Source organism: Tupaia chinensis, unplaced genomic scaffold (genome assembly GCF_000334495.1).
Source record: "Tupaia chinensis unplaced genomic scaffold, TupChi_1.0 Scaffold144991_2, whole genome shotgun sequence".
NCBI classification, from domain to species: domain Eukaryota; kingdom Metazoa; phylum Chordata; class Mammalia; order Scandentia; family Tupaiidae; genus Tupaia; species Tupaia belangeri.
Genome location: NW_006204851.1, coordinates 1,970,830 through 1,987,702, shown reverse-complemented (window position 1 = coordinate 1,987,702; position 16,873 = coordinate 1,970,830). Strand labels below are relative to the sequence as shown.

Here is a 16,873-nt window from a genome sequence, read left to right as displayed (position 1 = left end):
ATTTTGTGGTGGTTGGGGCACTAGACTCCCACATGGCTGACTACAGTTTGAGTCCTGAACCTGGAGCATGTTTTCTTACCTCCACTTTCTCTTTATCTCTGATCAAATGGAATAATAATAATAATAAATAAAATTAAATAAAAAATTCTTTTTTAAAAATAGAAAACAACAATAATAAAATTTGTCTGGAAACAGATCCTGCAACACCAAGAAATACTACACAAGAAGAATAAAGTTGGAAGCATCTTACTATCCAACTTCAAATATATTACAGAGTTGAAATAATTGAAACAACATGATACTGGCACAAAATCAGACACATAGACCAATAAAACAGAATAAAGAAACAAGAAATAAACCCTAAATCATACAGCCAACTGATTTTTTAAAAGAATTATTTATTTAATTTTATTTACTCATTCACTTATTTTTTTTAATTTGACCAGAGAGAGAAAAAGAGAGAGAGAGAGAGAGAGAGAGAGAAAGTGAGAAAGCAAGCCACCAGGTCTGGAACTCGAACCATGATTGGCCATGTGGGAGTGTCCAACACCTCAACCACCATGCCACCTACAGGTCCCCAAGCCAACTGATTTTTTAAAAATACTTATTTGTATATATTTTAATGATCAAAACAAACCATTTTTCATAAGGTCAGCAATTAAACTTTAGATAAACACTGGGAGAAGATAACAAAAACTATAACCATGCCAACCAATCAGTAGTTTTATCTCAAAGAAAAAAAAATATATACAAAATTATGTCAAAAAATTTTTCCATAATGGAGATTAACATTTTTCAAGAACATATATTCTGCTTTAGCATATTCTTGTATTAAAGTAACTTGGCCAAGATTAAAATGATCAAATTACGAGACTTTAAAAAAGCTTATAGACTATTATATTCAGGTAGATCATGCTGTAAGAGAAGTGCTTTCAGCTTTTCCACTTCAATTTTTGCTCTTAGTAGCGCTTCCTCTAGCTGCTGCCTTTTCAATCCATCCCTCTTCTATTGAAAGAAAACATCTCTCCTTTGGACAGAAGATGGAGATGATGTCATTCTCCTATCAACAGAGGAAACTGATGGCGACAGAGATCTTTCCATAACATGTACTAATTAATATTCTTGTCTTTGTTCTACAGTATCATTCTGTTGAGAACTCAAAACCAGTGGAGGAGGTGGTTTAATGTCGTCTTCTTGTTTCGCCTCCACTGTAATAGACACAGGATGGTGATCCAACCTTACCTGTTGTGAACTGGTACCAGCCTGTACCTCCTCATCCAAGTTTGTGGTTCTTGTCTATTACCAGGCAAAACCTGGAAATCTGGACAATCATCTCCATGGCTTTCTTGGTTGACTCAGAAATGTTGCTTTTAAAATCTGATTGGGTCTTTTTTTGCTGCAATAGCTCCTGTTTGGCAGTTTCTTTGAGCTTTTTGTAAAGGGTGAGTAGGCCCTGTACTAGCTGTTTGAGGAAGGTAGTCTACTCGAATTGCATTATAGTTAACTGCTATGATAGCCCAACATCTATTCTTTTCCAACTGATTTTTGACAAAAGGCACAAGATAATCCAGCATAGAAAAGAGAATCTTTTCAGCAAACGGTGCTGGAAGAACTGAATATCCACCTGCAGAAAAGTGAAACAAGATCAGTATCTCATCAATAAAAATCAACTCAAAGTGCATCAAAGATCTAAATGTAAAGCCCGAAACTATAAAACTACTTGAGTAGAACACAGAGGAAATACTTGAAGACATTTGTGTAGGAAAAAAATTGGGATTACATCAAGACAAATGGGATTACATTAAGCCAAAAAGCTTCTGCTCAGTAAAGGAAACAATAGAATGAAGATACACCCCACAGAATGGGAGCAAGTACTTGCCAATTATACTTCAGCTAAAGGATTGATAAACAGACCATTTAGGGAACTTGAGTTGCTCACTTGAAAAAAATGCTAATAATCCAATTAAAAAATGGGCAAATGAGCTGAACAGAGAACTCTCTAAGGAAGACATGCCAATGGCCAAAAAGCATATGAAAAATATTAAATGTCCCTTATGAAAAGAGAAATGCAAATCAGAACCACAATGAAATATTACTTAACCACAGTCAGAATGACTAGAATCAAAAGAACAAAGAATAAGTTCTAGATAGGCTGTGGTGAAAAGGGAACCCTCTTATTTTGTTAATGAGATTTAAAATTAGTACGGCCACTGTGGAAATGTGAAGGTTCCCAAAAAATTTACAAATAGAGCCACCGTATGATCGACCCAGTAATTCCAGTCCTAGGAATTTACACAAAAGATAGGAAAGTACTCAGTTGCAAAGACATTTGTACACTGGGAACCAGCAGTTAGCGTAATGGCTATGTTGCTGGACTCCCACATAGTCGACCGCGGTTCACGTCCCAGACCGGGTGGCTTAAAACTCACGCCGGGTGCGTGTGCATGCGTGTCCAGGATCCCGAGATGAGAATGGAGGAGAAGGGATTGCGGCGTGGCCATCCCCGCTGGGGGTGATTTCTCGCTTTCTATCTCTCTGTCTGTCTGGCGAGCGCATGCGCCCTATAGCAAAAACCTCTCTCAAAAAAAAAAAAGTACATTAATGCTTAATATATACTGAATATTTGCACTCTATGGGAGAAACTGAAAAATTTGAAGAATAACAGCAGAGAAGACAAGGCTAGATACCAGAGTCTATATGGAAGGGGGTAGGTATTGGGGAGCAGGTAGGAGGGGCTCAGGAAAAAAAGCATTTAATAGACACAAGAATGTTAGATTCTTTGTTGAAAATTATGTATATGGAATATCCTTGATTCGATTATTACACGCTGCATCCACGCTTTGAAAAATCACTTTGTATGCCACGAAAATGTACAACAGTTAAAGGTATATAAGAAATTATCAAATAAACTAAAATCGAAAAAAAAGTGAACTTTGTCTAAGGAAGACATACGAACAGCCAAAAAGCATATGAGGAAATGCTCGACATCCTTCTTCCTAAGGGAGATGCAGATAAAAACCACAATGAGATACCACCTAACCCCTGTCAGAATGGCAAAGATTAAGAATATAAAAAGTGGTAAGTGTTGGCAGGGATGTGGTGAAAAGGGAACCCTCTTACACTATTGATGGGAATGTAAACTGGTTTAACTACTATGGAGAACAATATGGAGGTTCCTCAAAGATCTACAGATAGAACTACCATTTGATCCAGCAATCCCACTTCTGGGTATCCAAAGGACAGGAAAACACTCAGTCGGAAAAGTGCTTGCACATCAATGTTTATTGCAGCATTATTCACAATTGCCAAGACATGGAACCAACCTAAATGTCCACAAACTGATGAATGGATTGGAAAAGTTGTGGTATATATACTCTATGGAATACTACTCAGCCATAAAAAATAACAAGACCCTGGCATTTGATAGAAAGTGGTCAGATATGGAGGATCTATTGCTGAGTGAAGTAAGCCAGGCTATGAAAGAAAGATATTGCATGTATCCACTCGATATATACCGACTGTCTGCACTCTGTGGTAGAGAGTGAAAAATTGGAGGACATTAAAGCAGTGAAGGTACTTAACGAAAAGATATTGAATGTTGAAGCGGGGAGATTAATGTCTCTGTATTGACTGACATGCATGGCATTCCCTTTTGAAAAAGCAATGTAATACACTGTAAAGTTATATGTAATCCAATGTAATATAAAGAAGATTATGATGATAATAAAAAAAGTGAACTTTGCATTCCGATCTCCTTAGAAAGATATTTGACTTTTAGTTAAGCTCTTAAATTTCCGTTTGTGAAGTTTTCCTTTTTTCCTCAACAGAAGGGGAAACTGAGGGCCCAGCCCTTTTTAAGGGTCTCTGGTTTCAAAAGGCAGGTATAGGAGTGAGAATGCTTTATCATGGGAAAAGGGATGGCTTCAGCTAAGCCTTGATTGGAGGCTGTTCACTTAGGGAAGCTGCAGGTAGGCTAACTAGAAGCAGGGTATCCTATGTGATTGGCCAGTGATATATATTTGGCTTTCTCCAGTTGGTCCTAGATTAGAAGAAGAGACAAATATTAAGGCAGATATAAGTTACTGTTCAATCCTGTCAGTTTGAGGCTGATCATTGAAGAATTATTGTTCAGCCTCCTGCATTGGTTGCCAGAGATAATAGTATGGCTTACTACAAATTTGACTTATAAATAGTAGATTGGCTCTTGTACTTGCTTCTGTTTTTTTTTTGTTGTTGTTGTTGTTTGTTTGTTTTGAGAGGTTTTTCGCTATAGGGCACATGCGCTCGCCAGACAGAGACAGACAGAGAGACAGAAAGCGAGAAATCACCCCCTGGGGGGATGGCCACGCCACAATCCCTTCTCCTCCATTCTCCTCTTGGGATCTTGGGCATGCATGCACACGCGTCTGGCGTGAGTTTTAAGCCACTGGGTCCGGGACGCGAACCGCGGTACGTGGGAGTCCAGCGACATAGCCATTACACTAACTGCTGGTCCCGGCTCTTGTACTAGCTTCTGCAGTGTGGGTCAGAGCTCTATTTTATGTATGATTGGGCTGTTGCATGCATATTCAGTCTCTCAAGTGTAATATATTTGTAGTATAGCAGTCATAAAAGTCTCCATCCATTAAATTCTGAAGAAATAGTCATCAGTATATTTAAATTTTGCCTCTAAAATCTTCTAATGGCCTTTTTACCTAATTATTATCCATATTTTATTGTAAGCAAAAAATTTTATTATCTGTATTTTCATTTTTCTACTTTTAAAATTATGGTACAGTATTGAACTGGTTATCACCACTATTTTCATACAATTTATTATGATACATAGTAAATGTATAGTTTAATAAATGATCAAACAAAATGACAAACTGATTTTAATTAAATAGAGTCATTCAAACCTAAATTTGAACTGGCAAAAAAGATTATAAAATGGTGCTAGGAGTATATGGTAGAAGAAAGCATTTGTTTTATTCCAAATTTACTGCAATTTTTTTTTCTTTTCCACATATAAATAAAAGCCCACTAAATTAGGCTCTGCTAAATCAGAAATTTTCAGAATTCAACACTGAAGTACAGTGAGGAAAATGTTCGGTAAATAAATGAATACATAAAGAATAGTACTATATTTAGGTCATATAAGTAAACAACTTGTTTTCTAAACGTGACCTCTTCATGGTATGTGTAAGTCTTTCATTTATTTTATTTTATTTTATTTTGGAGAGATTTTCACTATAGGGCATGTGCACTCGCCAGACAGACAGAGAGAGACATAGAGACAGAAAGCGAGAAATCACCCCCCAGGGGGGATGGTCACGCCACAATCCCTTCTCCTCCATTCTCCTCTCGGGATCTTGGGCACGCACGCACACACACCCGGCGTGAGTTTTAAGCCACCGGGTCTGGGACACGAACCGCAGTCAACTATGTGGGAGTCCAGCAACATAGCCATTATGCTAACTGCTGGTTCCCAGTCTTTCATTTATTTTATGACCTAGTTGTAGGTAACCAGGATTACCTGCATCTGGTTGGAACACAGTAGGTGGGCCAAATCATAGAATTAGAAGTTTCCATTGAGCAAATCCAACAATATGCATGAGAAACAGTAATGTATGAGTCAGAGTGTGATTTTTTTAAGAATTTTTTTTTTAACTTTATTTATTTATTTATTTTTTAATTTGACCAGAGAGGGACATCTTGAGAGAAAGAGAGGGAAAGCAAGAAAGCAAACCACCAGGTCCTGCACTCATACCATGGTAAACCATGTGGAGTCCAGCGCCTTAACCACCACGCCACCTGCTGGGACCTAAAGTGTGATATTTAGCTTTGCAGTCACTTATCCAGTATTACTGAACATCTATTACGAACCAGGTTTTGTGTTAATAACTGAGAATATAGAGATTAATGCCTAGGGATTTTGAACTGATGTCTGATCATCCTACAGTGGCAAATATGAGTTAGCCTACTGGGAACAAATTCAGTTTTTATTTGTCTGAGAAAGTATTTCTCCTCCAGTTTTTTTTTTAAAGAATTACTTTATTTAACTTTATTTATTTATTTATTTTAATTTGACTAGAGAGGGACAGAGCGTGTTAAGTGCAAGAGAGAGAGAGAGAGAGAGAGAGAGAGAGAGAGAGAGAGAGAGAGAGAGAGAGAGAGAGAGAGAGAGAGAGAGAGAGAGGAAAAGTGATAAAGCACCAGGTTCAAGATGTGAACTGCAGTGGGCCAGGTGGGAATACAGTGCCCTTAACTACCACACCACCTGCCGACCCTCTCCTTCACTTTTTTTTTTCTGGAGAGGTTTTTGCTGTAGGGCGCGTGCGCTCGCCCGCCAGGCCAGAGACATAGAGATAGAAAGCGAGAAATCACCCCCCAAGGGGGATGGTCAAGCTGCAATTCCTCCTTCATTCTCCTCTCGGGATCTTGGGCATGCACGCACGCGTGCCCGGCGTGAGTTTTAAGCCACCGGGTCTGGGACGTGAACCGCGGTTGACTACGTGGGAGTCCAGCGACACAGCCATTACGCTAACTGCTGGTTCTCTCCTTCACTTTTGAAGTATAATTTCACGGGGTACAGAATTTTAGGTTGATGCTTTTTTCTCTCAAAACTTTAAATATTTTACTCCACTTTTTTGCTTGTATGGTTTCTGAGGAGGAATCTCATACAATACTTATCTTTGTTCTTCATAGGTAAGGTGCTTTATCCCTCTGGCTTCTTTCAGGATTTCTTTTTCTTTATCTTGTTTTTCTGTAGCTTAAACACAATATGCCTAGGTATGATTTTTGTTTCTTCGTTATTATCCTGGTTAGTGTTCTCTGCGCCTCTTGGATCTGTAGTTTGGTATCTGACAGTAACTTAGGGGACTTTTCAGCCATTATTATTTCAAATATTTCTCAGTCAATATTATTTCAAAAGCAACTTTTGTTGCTTTCTTTCTTCTGCTACTGATATCCTTTTCCAGTTGTTCTATAGTTTTGGGATATTCTTTTATACCATTTGTAGTTGTTCCATAGTTCTTAGATACTCTGATTTTCTTTTTCTTTTATTTGTGGTCTTTTTTCTTTGCCTTTCACATTTGCAGGTTTCTATCAACATATCCTTAGCTCAGAGATTGTTTTTTTAGTCATGTCCAGTCTACATTAAAGGCATTCTTAATTTTTGTTACAGTGTTTTTTCCCTAGCTTTTTATTTTGGTTCTTTCTTAGAATTTTCATATCTCTGTTTAAATTCCCTATGTGTTCTTACATGGTGTCTTCTTTATCCATTAACGCTTTTAGCATTTTAATCATAGTTGTTTTATAACTACAGAAGTGGTAAGGAGTTGTGGATTGTTTGGACATCTTAGGAAGGTAGAGTAATGCCCAGTCTACTACATCCATTCAAGTCTAACAATCCAAATCCCCCTGCCATATTTGAGTCTGGTTGTTATGCTTGCTCTGTCTCTTTAAAATATTTTTTGCCTTTCAATATGCCTTATAATTTAAAAAAAAAATTGCCACCATGATGTATTAGGCAAAAGGAACTTCTATAAGTAGGCCTGTAGTAATGTGTTAGTAAAGAGTATGTGGTAGAAAGGGAAGTGTTCTCTAACCTTATGATTAGGACTAAGTCTTTCAGTTGAGTCAGTGCCTCTGGACTGTGGACTTTTCAAGCGCTTCTCAGTTTTTGCCTGTATTAGGTGAGACAGGATAACTAAAGCATGTCTTCTAGGTCAGTTAGACTCTGCTAAAACTCTACAGATTAGGCTCTGATTAGTTTCTACTGAGGGCAGACCTTGTTAAGAAAATAGAATGTACTGGTATATTTCAAAATAGTTACTTTTTTCCCTCCCTCTGCTGAAAGCTTGAAGGGATTTTTCTGTTATTTATTATGTGAACAAGGTCAAACCCATGGAGATAAACCTCACAAAACTGTGACCTTCCACAAGCCTGAGTTTCCTTGAGTTTTACTCTTAAAGTTGTCTAAACAGAGCCTCTGAGAATTTATCAATTATTGATAGTTTTCCTACCCTGGCATTGTTTACCACAGTTTTCTGCTTGTCAGTTTCTACACTGGTAAGTTCTGGTTTTCTATATTTGCTTGTCTGTCTCTCCAATTTAGGGGGCAGCAGTATGTCTTGTGATCTCACTTCTCTTACATTTGTAAATGTAAAAAAATGTTGCTGATGCAAGCTTGTAGTCCCAGCTATTTGGAATGTTAAGGAAGGAGGATGACAAGTTCGTGCCAGCATGGGCAACATACTAAGACACCATTTAAAAAAAAAAAAAAAAGAAAGAAAGAAAGAGAGTGGGGGGTGGGTCAGGTGGCATAGTGGTTAAGGTTCTGGACTCCCACATGGATGACTACCATTGGAGTTCAGGCTCAGCAGCTGGATAATGATGCTGGGAACGTGTGCATGCATGCCCAAAATGAGAATGGGCATGAAGGAGAATAGATTTTAGTGTGGCCATCCCTGCTGGGTGATGATTTCTTATTTTCCCTCTCACTGTCTGTCTCTCTCCAGTGAGTGCATGTGCCCTATGGCTAAAACCTAAACAAAACTAAACAAAAAGTTGATTTTTTCATTTTTTTCAGCTTTTTATTTGCTAGGACACAGTGACAACTTTGAAGCTTCCAATATGCTGGATTGGAAACCAGGAGTGGTCAGTCTTATTTACTCTAGATATTTTAATAACTGCATAGTGGTATTTCATTGTGGCTGTAATTCACATTTCCTTATTAACATTGAGCAACATTTTGCGTGCTTATTTGCCGTCCATACATCTTTGGTGGAATATCTGTTAAAATATTTTTCCGTTATTTCAGATTGGGTTGGCTGTTATTGTTACCAATTTAAAAAATTTACTCCCAAAGATGAAGTCTTTTGCCATTCAGAGCTGTGGAGCCAATTTACAAGACCCAAACTGAGTGTGTATGGCACAAGTTTTTTAATGTATCCAAAATATTATAATTTCAACACATAATTAGTATCAATTATAAATGAGAAAAATCCCTTCAAGCTTTCAGCAGGGGGAGGAGAAAAGTAACTATTTTGAAATATACCAGTATATTCTATTTTCTTAACAAAGTCTGCCCTCAGTAGAAACTAATCATTATTTTTTTCATATTATGAGTTTGAAATCCAGTATGCAGTGTGTTCTTATAGTACATCTCAGTTTGGACTGTTCATCCAAGTGCTCAGTAGCCATATGTAGCTGGTAGCCACCAAATGGGACAGTGCAGTTACAGAACTTTATATAAATGCGATCATAAAATATGTACCCTTTGTTTATGACTTTTTTATCTCTATGATATTTTTGTGATACAAGCATTATTCATGTATTATTTTAATAAAAATGGAAGTGAAATAAAAATTAAAATAGAAATTAAATGCTTAACAAAAGTAATATGGAGCATAGGAGTTAACAAAATGGTTTCAAATGATTCTATCATGCAATCCTTATGTTACAAAAGAGAAACTAGACATACCAATGAAATTTATGTTGAGTATTGTCAAATATCTTAATATTTTAAGTTTAATTACTAAAATAATAGAAATGGGATACCTAATTTCTAAGTGAGTAGAGGGAATAAAAAGAAATGAAAAAGTTGAGAAACTGAATAAAATGTAGGAAAGGAAAAAAAGCAAAGAAAAAAAACAGAAGAAATACCAAAATAAGATGATGGTAATTAATCCAAATAAATTAGTAATTCCAGTAAATATAAATGGGCAGAATGTACTAATTAAAATATTCAAGGTAAATCTAATATTCTATTTATGAGATACATTTCTAAATATAAGAACATGCATACTTTAAGTACAAAGATAGAAAAATGTATACCTAACAAATATTAACCGAAAGAAAACAGATAAAGCTTTACTGTTGCTTTGTTGGAAAAGTCATGATATTTTTCTATGCAAAAATGCATCATGACTTTTCTGAAAACCCAAAAATATTAGACAAAATTTTCATTCAGTAAAATGGATTAAACAGTTGATGAACATTTATACAATGGGATACACAATGAAAAATAATGATAAATATCAAAATTAATAAGCATCATCATAATAAATTATAGTAGGAAATGTACATTATATTTCCATATTATTTAAAAACATGCATTGTAAGATAACACTACATATCATTTATGGATGCGTACATATGTAGTGAAACAAATTAAATCAAACATTGTAATGATAAACACCAAGTTCAGAATAGTAGTGTCGAATCTTGGCTCTTCAAATATTATCAGTATGATCTATTGAGTTTGTTTGTTTACCATGCTGATAGAGAAAATTAACTCCTCAAGGCTTTAGAAGTATCTCTGAGGGAAAAAGGCAAGGTCAGAATTCATTGAGAATTGAAAGTTTGGTTAATCATAGGTCTTTCAATGTAGAGGCTTGTTTAAAATTGGATGGGAATCATGATACAACAGTGCAGGATTAGTGGAATCACCAAGTGGAGGATTTTGAGGACAGGTTTTAAAAGAATAAGTCTTAGGGCACAAACTATTTACACTTTCCATTGAAAAGTTGATGAATATTTTAGAAAGTTCCTATAATGAATAACCAAGCCATTTTCCCAGACAAGAGTGTACTGGAATAGTAGTCATGTTAATATAGAAAGTATGGTACAAGGGGTAGAAGGGTATATAATTTCGGTCCTCGGTGTTGGTAAGCCTTGCCACCAGCACCGGCACGTTCAGAGACGAGCATTTCTGTGCGGTGTTGTTCAACTGACTGTCTTGATTACCTTCACCAACATATTTTTAGAGAGATTTTTGCTATAGGGCGTGTGTGCCCACTGGAGAGACAGAGACAGAAAGGTAGACAGAAACCAAGAAATCACTCCCACAGGGGGGTGGCCATGCCACAACCCTTTTCCTACATTCTCCTATCTCAGGATTTTGGGCTTGCAGGCACACGCACCTGATGTGAGTTTTAAGTCACGGGTTCCAGGACTTGAACTTCAGTCAACTACGTGGGAGTCCAGTGTTGTAATCATTATACCATCTGCTGGTTCCCAAGGGGGTTTCCTTTTTGCTTTTTAATTGTGAGAGGGTGTGGGCGCTTGCCCAGAGAGAAACAGGTGAAGAGGGAGAAACACCCCTCATGGAGTATGGTCATACCATGATGCTTTCTCTTCCATTTCTCCATTCTGTTGATATGTTGGGCACACATATGCAACAGCATGCATTATGTTTTTCTAACCTCCAAGGCTGGCTCAAGCCAGTTCATGTGAGATCTGGCTTTTTTTAATCACTAGGCTATGAGACTGGCCCCACAGGAGTTTCAACTCTGCCTGTAATGTTTTATTTATCTTAAAAAACCTGAAGCTCAGCCACTAGTTCACTCTGCTGCTTTGCAGGCTGAAGCCACATTAGAGCCCTGGGTTTGATTTCCTACTCATGCTAACGCTGCATGGGGCATGTGCCTGTGATCCCAGCTAATTGGGAAGGTGAGTCAGGAGAATCTCGAAGTAGTGGAACCCTGCCACTCCCCCCCAAAAATAACTGGCTCAGTGGCACAGAAGTAACATGCTGCTCAAGTAAAGCTTAGAGCCATATGGAAGATCATGGGTTTGGTTCCCCAGTAAATCTGTATATGACAGAGGTACGTGCCTATGGTCCTGGCTGGCTAAGAAGACGTGTGTGTGTGTGTGTGTTGGGGGTTTTCATGGCACAAGACCCCGTTAAGGTGCTTGTATTTATCTCTCACCTAATCTCCCCCATCTCTCACTCTCATGAAAGAAAGAAAAAAACTAAAAAGAACCTCAAGTGAATATTGCAGATTGTTAAAGCTTGCCAAAGAATAGCAATGGATTCTTCCCCAATAGTTCTTTGTACTTTTCTTTGTGCTTAAACTATTTCATAATTTTAAAAACTGGTGTTTTCTCATAAACAGTGACCAATTCTGTTTCCCCCCCTTTTTTAAGATGTCATGTAGATCTCCCTTTTTCTGATTCCACATCATAGATAGTCCATTTACAGTATAAGTAGGTTGACACTTTATTGCACTATAGTCTTAGCTTCTAGGCTGTCTAGCTGTTCCTTGGTGAATTTCATGGGACTTAGTCACTTCCCATGTCTTATCAACCCAAGTTTTACAAACCACCTCTTAGTTTGTATTGATTTTGATTTGTTTTGATTTTTTGTGATTGGAGAGAGCCATCTTTTACCCAGTTTTTTCTTGGATTAAGGAAGTTTATTTTCTCTAGTCTTATGTGGATATGTGTATATATATGTATATATACATATGGATATGTGTATATATACATGTGGATATGTGTATATACATATATATATATACACACACACAGAGACACACACATGCATACACACACTTGTATATATACTTATATGCACACACACACATATATAAAGTATGTTCTATGTATAGTGCTATAGATATATACTAGGGGTCCTGAAAATGTTCATGGAAAATATATTTTACGAAAATACTATTCATGGATTTCAAAATATTTTGCATCAAAATAAACTCCCATATTAATCTATTTTTCCATGAACTTTTGAAGTCTTATCCGTATACTGTTCATGTATGTATATATTTATATGTACACACATATACATGTATATACACATGTATGTACACATGTATGTATGTATGTTATATGTATTGAGGTGTAGATATCTACACATATATTTTTATGTATGGACATGTAGTCATACTGTGTACATATATATATTTATAGACACATATATAAATACATATATTTATACACACACATAGTTTTAGAAGTTCCCAAGATGATGCGATTTAACTCTGTAGCCAATTTATGAATCATTTTTACAGTATTTGGTAGGCATTACAGCATAATGGTAGCATATGGGTTTGGGAGGTATTGGCTATGGGTGAGAATTTCAGTTCTGTGTCACTTATTAGCTGTGTGACCCAGGGCAAGTTAATTAATGTTTCTTTTTCTTCTTGTTTTATTTACATTTCATTACTTTACATTTTGCAACATACAAAAGGAATTCTCTCAGCATGAATATACTACATACTAGTCCAGTCAAAAATATTACCATATACATTATCTTAACACATAATTTTACACTTGGATGTCTGTTAAATGTTTTTCTTCCCCCCCATTCACTCCCTCCCTGCCTCACCCTCATCCCACACTGTCTCTTGTATTCACAGTTGCTCTCTACACTTTTATGCCTTACAATCTTTCAGTTTCTGTCATAGATTGCAGACATTTGGTTATGTATTAAGTGGGGACATACAATGCTTCTCTTTCATAGTCTGGCTTGCTTTATTCAGCACTAAGTCTTCCATAGTCCTTCCATAGTCATCCACTTTCTATCAAATCCCAGGGTCCTGTGTTTTTTATGGCTAAGTAGTATTCTGTTGTATACATGTCCCACATTTTTTCATTCCATTCATCTGTTCTTGGACATTCACGTTTATTACCCACTCTCATGTCTTAGCAATTGTGAATAATGCTGCAATAAACATGGCTGTGCTAGAGTTTTTCTGATTGAGTGTATTCCTTTCCTTTGGATATATACCCAGGAGTAGAATTGCTGGATTCTATGGTAGTTCTATTTGTAGGTTTTTGAGGAACCTCCATATTGTTCTCCATAGTGTCTGCACTAATTTACATTCCCACCAACAGTGTAAGAGAGCTCCTTTTCACTGCAGCCTTACCAAAAGTTATCATTCTTTCTTTCTTTCTTTATTTTTTGGAGAGATTTTTGCTATAGGGCGCGTGCGCTCACCAGACAGACAGAGAGAGACATAGAGATAGAAAGTGAGAAATCACCCCCCGGGGGGATGGTCACACCGCAATCCCTTCTCCTCCATTCTCCTCTCGGGATCTTGGGCACGCATGCACACGCGTCCGGCATGAGTTTTAAGCCACCGGGTCCGGGATGTGAACTGCAGTCGACTACGTGGGAGTCCAGCGACAGCCATTACGCTAACTGCTGGTTCCCTCATTCTTTATTTTTTTAGCCTTAGCCATTTTTTCTGGGGTTAGGTGGTATCTCATCGTGGTCTTATTTGTATTTTCTTTTATAATAAGGGATGTTGAACATTTTTTTCATTTGCTTTTTGGGCTCTTTGTATGTCTTCCTTGGAGAGTTGTCTGTTCAGTTCATTTTCCCATCTTCTAATTGGATTGATTATTTCTTGTGGGTAAGCTACTTAAGTACTTATTTAACTTTTTAAAAGTTCATTATCTCATAGATAAAATGGGGATAACATAAATAGGTAAAAGCCTACTTTGCAGGCTTTTGTTAAGTTTAAATAAGAACGCATGTAGAGTATTAAGCATAGAGCTTGACAGATAATCAATCTTCAAAATATGTTAGCAATTGCTGTTACCATTATCTCAGACAAATGTGACCATCAGCCTTTACTTTAATAGTTTCTATAATATTCTACTTTGCAAGAAAACTTGGGGAATCTCTGTTACTAGAAATACAATGAGCCAAATTCATTAAGTATAAATGCTACACCCTTTAAATTGTATTTATTGGTTCTAGTTCTGTCCTTTGAAACCACATGGTTAAGTTTCTATTACTTCAATGTGAACATTGTTCAAAGATTTAAAGTCAATTTCACTTATTATCCAGAACATTCTCTACCCATGAGTCTTAATGCTAAAATAAATAAGTTGTAATTAGCTAATATATTACTGGTGAAATAGAATATTATGACTTTTGACTAAAACATTACTGATTTTCTTCTAGGCATTGTTTTCTGGATTTAAGGATTTTTGTCTTGTCTTGAGCTGCCGATAGGTTCATGTACCTACTATTTGAATAGAATCCTAAACTGTTTCCTGGCTTTAAGTTTTAAGTAAAGCTCTCTTAGCATTTCTTTGATTTATTAAAGTTAAAACTGCTTTTCTTGAAATTTAAAAATAAATTATAAAATACCTATTTAATGACCGCAGTAAGCTATATAGCATCAGCTAGGTGTTACTTTATAGTATATTCATTCTACTCAGAGTTTCATGCCTAAAGTCAGACATGTATCCACAGACATGTATATATCACCTGACCTTGCTATTGAAAGTAGTTAGATTATTTAAGATATTTTGTGAATCAATAAAATGTGGAGAAAAAAAGAATGGAAAGCAACTGTAGACACCAGAGGTAGTGTATGAGGAGGGTAGGAAATGGCAGAGGGTGAGAAATAAGGGGAACTATATATATATATATATGTGTGTATGTGTGTGTGTGTGTGTGTGTGACTGTTTATATATGTATATATGTATATGTATATATATGAAACTAGAAATGGAAAATTATCAATAATAACATGTATGATTAAGCCATATGCAATATATTCTGGATGGTAAATCATATTTTGGATGCTGTGACTATGCTCAGTGAATGAATGTAAACTTAGTTAATGAAAAATAAAAATGAAATAAAGAAAGACAAAAAACTTGTCAAACACTGTAAAAAAACTATGCACAGATGTTGAGTTTTAGTTAATTATATAAATGCTTAAGTGTTTAAAGATGAAGTGTATTGATGTCTTCAATTTACTCTGGAGTGTATAAAAAGAGTTTGATGGATGCGTAGAGGAATGGATAAAGCAAGTACGGCAAAATGTTAAATGGAGAAACAGTTGGTAGGTATATGATTGTTCACAATAAAATTTTCTGTATGCTAGAAATCCGTATAATAAAATGTTAGTGGAAAATATAGACTTACAGAATCTCTGGGGAAGATAATAGAGTAACAATCTTAGATCTCATCCCATGTTAGTCTTTTTCAAAGAGTAGTCTTTTTTCATCAACAAATAAAATAGAAATTAAAAAAAAAGAAAAGAAATATATTGGATATTCTAATAGTTTGAAATGTTAAATTTTGGAATCAGTAGGTGGCATAGTGGTTAAGGCACTGGACTCCCATGTGATTGATCATGGTTTGAGTTCTGTACCTGACAGCTTGAAACTCATGTTGAGCACATGTTTATGCATGCCCAAAATCTTGAGAGGAGAGTGGAGGAGAAAGGCTTGTGGCATGGCCATGCCCCCTGGGGAGTAAATTTTCGCTTTCTGTCTGTCTCTGTGGTGAACACATGCACCCTATAGCAAAAAAAAAAAAAAACTCTCTTATAAAAGAAAAAGAAATGTTAAAATTTAAAAACTTTTCTATAGGGTGTATGCACTCTCCAGAGAGACAGACAGACACATACCCCCCCACACACACAAATAGAGAGAGAGAAAGAGAGGGGGAGGAAGTAAAAAGATATCAATCCTCCCTCTTCCCCCCAGGAGGGATGACCATGTTGCAACTCCTTCTCCTCCATTTTCCTCTTGGGATTTTGGGCATGCATGCACACATGCCTGGCATGTTTTTCAAGCCACTGGGTCTGGGACTTGAACTGTGTAGTCGGTTATGTGGGATCCAGCTGCCTTAATCACCATGCCACTGGCTGATCCCTGAAATGTTATATTTTGAACGGTTTGGTTTAGATATGTAATTAACCTGTCTGTAGATGTCTAATGAGTTTTAGATCTAAGATCAGGGGTGAAGGAGGGTCTTATATTTCTTTTATTTAACTATGGATACAAGTTCCTTGCTTTACCTAAATTTACCATTTTTTGCTTTATGTTTTACCTTCTGTGTGTGTGTGGTCCCTTTTCTGTATCCAGCTGCCTATCACATGAGGTGCTATCATAGTCTCTTCACTTACCAAAATACTGCTAACTCCAGACTATGTGGTTTGCAGGCATTAATGAAGGTTTGGGGCTTAGAGGAGGGTTATATTTTAGCACATCATGACAAAAGTCTTAAAACTGAACATTAATCATTGCTGTTACTTTGAGAAAAGAATCTTCACTGGGTTATCTCTTCTGCTTGGTCTCCCCTGCCATATTGCTAGGCCCCTCTCTACTTTGTACTTTTTTC

The 16,873-nt window shown here is 36.6% G+C and overlaps 1 pseudogene; it reads right to left on the bottom strand.

The window, feature by feature from the left end:
• Nucleotides 1–885: 885 nt before the first annotated feature.
• The window catches only part of LOC102476056 (fibrinogen silencer-binding protein-like), a 16,793-nt pseudogene continuing 805 nt past the window's right edge, over nt 886–16,873 (bottom strand).